This window comes from Theropithecus gelada, chromosome 11, assembly GCF_003255815.1.
Source record: "Theropithecus gelada isolate Dixy chromosome 11, Tgel_1.0, whole genome shotgun sequence".
Taxonomy (NCBI): Eukaryota; Metazoa; Chordata; class Mammalia; order Primates; family Cercopithecidae; genus Theropithecus; species Theropithecus gelada.
This window is the reverse complement of record NC_037679.1, coordinates 1,792,245-1,798,653: the sequence shown is the minus strand read 5'-3', so window position 1 is coordinate 1,798,653 and position 6,409 is coordinate 1,792,245.

Below are 6,409 nucleotides of genomic sequence, written 5' to 3'. Positions count from 1 at the left end.
CCAGCTTCTCCGGGGGCTGAGGCAGGAGAATCGCTTGCACCCGGGAGGCAGAGGTTGCAGTGAGCTGAGATTGCACCACTGCGCTCTAGCCAGGGTGACAGAGTGAGACTCTATCTCAAAAAAAAAGTTACATTAAATAACAATGGCAATAGTAATAGTCATAATAGTCATTTAGTCTTAAATAGACTTAAATAACCTATTCAAAAAACCAATTCTTAAATAGGTTTTACTATTGCAGATATTTACATTGAGACATGACTCAGTTTAATACAACTTGCAGTTATTTCACACAGCACTTAAACTGGGAATACATGATGGATAAGAAGAGGTTCCCACCATTAGAAACTTCTAGCCTAGATTCACCCTCAATGAGTTATCACAAAGGACAAATATACTGGTGGTGTTAACAGTCTTTGTTTGATTTTAACAGTTCAAAATTATCTAGTAGTGAAAAATAATCACTAAATTTTAATGATGCTTTCTAGAACTTCTATACTGCAATGTTAATAACCATAGATAAAATTTGGTTTACATTGGAACTGAAAGTCAAGATAATAATAAAATGGCAGCATATTATATTTATATTTGTTGCTTTTCTATGAGTATTTTAAAACTTTCATGAAGACCCTGATAATTTGATGATATGTGTGAAAGCTTTATCTCTCAGATTTCAAAGCACGTGTAATTGAAAACATAATAGAAAAAGTATATAATATATATACATGAATTAATACTATCAACTTAGCAAATGTTAAATAGGGTGCTTTAAAATATATTTTTTTAGGAAATGATTCATTTTGTTCAGGAACTTCTCACTAGGTAGCTTGTTTTACAAGGACATTAAGCATTTACCTCTTTCGTAACAATATATCAATTGGATAAAGTCATCTAATAATATGAAAACATATACCACATAACTTCTATACATAGATTAAAAGCATATCCATCAGAAAGAACAATAGTCAAACATCTCCTTCTTGTTTTAAAATGATGTGGCTTAAGTGTTTGCACACTTAAAGATACAATGCCAGAGAAAAGGTCAACTGTTGAAAGAACAATAGCATCAGTATGTGCAAGGCATTTTTTAAATTTTATTTTATTTTATTTTAAGTTCCTGGAAACATGTGCAGGTCGTGTAGGCTTATTACGTAGGTATATGTGTGCCATAGTGGTTTGCTGCACCTATCAACCCATTACCTAGGTATTAGCTATTTATCCTAATGCTCTCCCTCCCTCCGCCCCACAACAGGCCCAGTGTGTGTTGTTCCCCTCCCTGTAAGTCAGTTTGTTTTTGTGAAACGTTTTTGACAGGAGAAAATACAGAAAATGCTAAATAATATCTATTTGGATTGTGAGAAAGAAGCTCCTCATTTTCTATACATTATGAGCTGAAATTACATTTGAAAACGGATTGTCTGAAAATTTAAAAAATTTTTGGTATATGGAAAGTTTCATTCCAAGAGAAGTAAAAGTACAATTAAATTTTAAAATAAATATTATTTAAATTGACATTAATTATGTAAAACATAAATAATAGTTATTAGATGTAAACAATAAATAATTTTCTAAAGTGATTTATCTCCTCCAATTTAAATTTTCAGCATTTTCCTAGAGTAGTATTTAGTATGCAGAAGAAATTCACAATGTTGGAATGGACTTTCAGATAGTGATTTTATAAAAGCATAAATGAGAAATGTTGTCAGTGTTCTGAATAGAATATTATAGTGGTATTGATACTTGCAGTTGCCATGTGAACTTCCCTTAATAACATTTTAAGAGGAATTTGAACACTGGCCTTCCCCTGGTAAATAGGTCTATAGTAAGCTGTATTCCTGACAAAAGTTCTATACCTGCGTCTTCTGTCTGCATTTGTATCATTGAAATGATTTCTTGTGCTCAATCATAAGCCATATTTTAATGGTCACTCTATCATTTGTCCTACACAATCACCCACACAGTTATTATATCAGCTCCTTCTTTCTAAATCTCCTCTTCTAGTTCTTAACGTTCATTGCTGTTTTTCCATTCTCATTGTGCCTTTTTAGATGTACTCCTTTACCCACTTCAATCCTTCTTCCACTCCTTCCCACTCCATAAACTCTGTTGTATCAATGGTCACCACGTATAGCGTCATCAAGTTCATCTGCTTTACTAAGTCCAGATAGATCCTCATTGACTGTCCTGCCATTTTTTACTTCACTGATTATCTCTTTAAACGATCTCCTTCTCAGCCTCTGTCCTCTTCTGTCTCTTCTGAATATGGCTTTTTTCAGAGCTCTTTTCTCAATGTGCTCTGCACATTGGCCAGGTCATCTTGTCCGAGGGTTTCATTGATGGCGTTATGGGCTAAATTTCCTCGTACATTGAAAAAAATTCCTATGTTGAAGTCGAAATGCCTAGAGCCTCAGAATGTACCTCTGTTTGTGGATAGGATCTTTAAAGAAATAATTAAAGTAAGGCCATTAGGGTGGACCCTAATCCAATAGATTGGTGCCTTATAAGAGGAGAAAGTTTGGACAAAGACAGGTGCAGGGGGAAGACGATGTGGAGACACAGGAAGAAGACAGCCACCTACAAGCCAAGGAGAGAGGCCTGGAACAAATAGTTCCCTCACAACCCTCAGAAGGAGCCAACACTGACAATACCTTGATCTCAGACTTCTAGCCAAAATAAATTTCAGTGTTTAAGCCATCCAGTCTGTGGTTTTGGCAGTCCTAGAAAACAAATACAGATGGCCTCTCAACAGATGACTTACAAATCTGTTTCTGACCCCCCAGTCTCTTCTGAGATTTGGATCAGTATTCACAACCATCTATTGAACATTTCCATCTGTATGTTTTACAAGAAGTTTAAATAAATATGTCAAACTTTAAATGCTTATCTGCACCAGACCTACTGATCTTCTTTACTTCTCAGTGTATCTCTGTGTCCAACAATCTAAGCTTAAAATCTCATAATTTTATTGAATGTATAGTCTTAATTGTGATGTTAAAACTGAAAAGGCGTGATATAGCAATGTTAAGTGGAAATGAATGGCTTATTCATTTTCTGTGAACCATTTATATTTATTAAACCATATGCCCTAGTTGACAGGCTGGAGAAAATCAACAACTAAAACTGAGGTGAGAAATTCAGACATTTGGGAAATGTATTACCAAATGTTTTCAGGACAATTTTAGTTCATTCGGTGAAAGTAAACTAGTTTGTTTCATCTTTAAATTTAGAGACATAGTGTACTAAATAAATACATAAAACACAAATGTATAGTTTAAAGAATTATTATACAAGAAATACCCATTTACCCACCAGCTGGGTCAGGAAATAGAATATTTTCCAGCATCTCAGAATCCTCTACCTGCCTACTTCTCAATTATAATTTTTTCCCTTCTTTATAGAAATAACCACTCTTGATGTTTCTATTTATCATTTTCTTACTTGCTTTATAATTTTACCTGTTATTTATACATCCTTAAACAATCAAGTTCAGTTTTGATTTTTAATTTTATGTGAATGGATGCATAATATGTAAATTCTTTGCATTGTGTTTCTCTCAGCCAACATTGTTTGTGGGAGTCCTCCATGCCTTTTCTTTTTATGTTCTGAATTTTCACTTTGGTATGTCAATGTGGGGATGCCCCAATTTATCTTCATTTGGAGTCTCAGTTTCTTGTATGTATACAAATTGGTATCTTTCATCAGTTCTAGTTATATCCTAGTCATTATCTCTTCAAACATATTTCTCCTCTATATTCCCCTTCTCTGGCATTCCAGTCAGACGTAAGTTAGACATTATTACTCCACCTTGAAGAGTCTTGACTATTTGGTTTACATTTTTCATCTCTGTTTCTATCCATGTTGCATTCTAGAAAATTCCTTTTGCCTTATCTTTCAGTTAATTAATTTTTCCTTCATCTGTATCTAAAATGCTATTAACTCCATATATGATATTTTAAATTATAAGTATTATATTTTTTCTTTTTAGAATTTCTACTTGACTCCTTTTCAAATCCTCTTAATCATATTTATAGCTTCCTGCCCCCTGAAGAAACATTCAAGTGTATCTTTATTTCAGATTCTATGTTTCACCTTCTAATATTTGGATTCTTACCTTTCTTCTGCTCTTAGTTGACCCTGAAGCGTCTTTCACATTTTCATTTCTCTCTTAAGCTTCATTTATTTGAACTGTACATTGTACACTGCTTATTATCTTTAGAAAGTATATTATTTGAGAAATATTAATAGGATAAATATATATTTCATTAGAGAAGATTTAGATTTTCTTATCCCAGGCACCTAACTACTAATGGAACTGCTTTCAATAATAAACCTCTCAATGTGTTTGGAAGCATATGTGTCATACATTTGACCTGTAAATCTCTTGTGATTTCAGAGTTACAATGACTCTGATGCTTTTCTTACCACCTTGCTATGCTTGACACCAAGACTATTTTACTTTGTGGAGTGAGGGACTGTAAAAGCATGGCATGGGTGAAATATGGTCTACCATGCTAAGAGTAGCAGTTATGCATCACTTAACAACAAGGGCACTTTCTGAGAAATGTGTCATTAGGCAAATCCATCTTTACACAAACATCATAGAGTGTAGTTACATAAATCTAGAGGGTATAACTTACTACACACTTAGGCTATATGGAATAAGCTTTTGCTCCTAAGTTGCAAATCAATACAGGGTATTGCTGTACTGAATACTATAGGCAATTGTAACACACTGGTATTTGTGTGTCTAAGCATATCTAAACATAGAAAAGGTACAGTAAAAATTTGATATCAAAGGTTGAATATGGTATGCTAATATGGGGCACCATAAATGGAGCTTGCAGGACTGGAAGTTTCTCTAAGTGAGTCGGTGAGTGAGTGCTGAGTGAATGTGAAGGCCTAGGAAATTACTGTACGCTACTGTAGGCCTTATAAACATTGTATACTCAGGTTACACTAAATGTATTTTAAAACAATTTTTTTTCTTTTTTCTTTCCATTTTCATTTTTGGAGACAGAGTTCTGCTCCGTTATCCAGGCTGGAATCACAATCACAGTTCACTGCAACCTCTGCCCTTCACCTCTTGGCCATAAGAAATCCTCCCACCTCAGTCTCCCAAGTAGCTAGGACTACAGGAGTGTGCCAACACATTCAGCTAATGTTTTGCATTTTTAGTAGAGATGAGGTTTCACCATGTTGCCAAGGCTGGTCACGAACTCCTGGACTCAATCAATCCTCTTTTCTAAGCCTCCCAAATTGTTCGGCTTAAAAGTGTGAGCCACTGCACCCATCCTATTTTTTTCCCCTTAAATAATAAATTTAACTTAGCTTACCATAACTTTTTTCTTTATAAACTTTTTAATTTTAAAACTTTTTGATTCTTTCGTAAAAACACTTAGCTTAAAACAGAAACATATTTTACAGCTGTAAAAATATTTTTTTATTTAGATTCTTATTCTATAAGCTTTTGTCTATTTTAATTTTTTTTAACTTTTTGGTTAAAAACAAAGACAAACATAAACCATAGCCTAGAGTAATGCCTTCTGGGCCACCTCCTGAAGGATCTGCCTGAGGCCGTTTTACAGTTAACTTTATATATATATATATAAAGTTATATATATATACACACACACACACACACACACACACTGTAAAATAGGCCAGGCACCATGTGGTGGCTCGTGTCTGTAATCTCAGCACTTTCAGAGGCCGAGGCAGGCAGATCACTTGAGATCAGGAGTTTGAGACCAGCCCGACCAACATGGTGAAACCCCATCTCTACTAAAAATACAAAAATTAGCCGGATGTGATGGTGCATGCCTGTAAACCCAGTTACTCAGGAGGTTGAGGCAGGAGAATCCCTTGAACCTGGGAGTGGGAGGTTGCAGTGAGCCGAGATCATGCCACTTCACTCCAGCCTGGGTGACAGAGTGAGATCCTGTCTCAAAAAAACAAAACAAAACAAAACAGAAACAGAGAGTACACTCTAAAAATAATGATTAAAAGTATACTGTAGTAAATATGTAAACCAGTAATATCACGTTTGTTATCAAGTCTTAGGTAATTCACATAATTGTAGGTGCTAAACTTTAATACGACTGGCAGTACAGTAGGTTTGTTTATGTCAGCATCGCCACAGGCACATGAGTTATGCATTGTGCTACAATGCTAAGTCACTAGGGGACAGGAATTTTTCAGCTTCATTATAATCTTATGGGACCACCATTGTATATGCAGTTCATCATTGACCAAAATGTTATGCAGCAGATGACTGTAGTTATTTTGGGTTTCAGCTTTTACTGAAGAGTCAATCTGTAATTAGTATCTCCATGTTTTATGTCTTCCATTCCACATATACCTTAAGTCCTTTGAAACCTCATCTCAATTTCAGTAGAATCAATAAATACCTTCA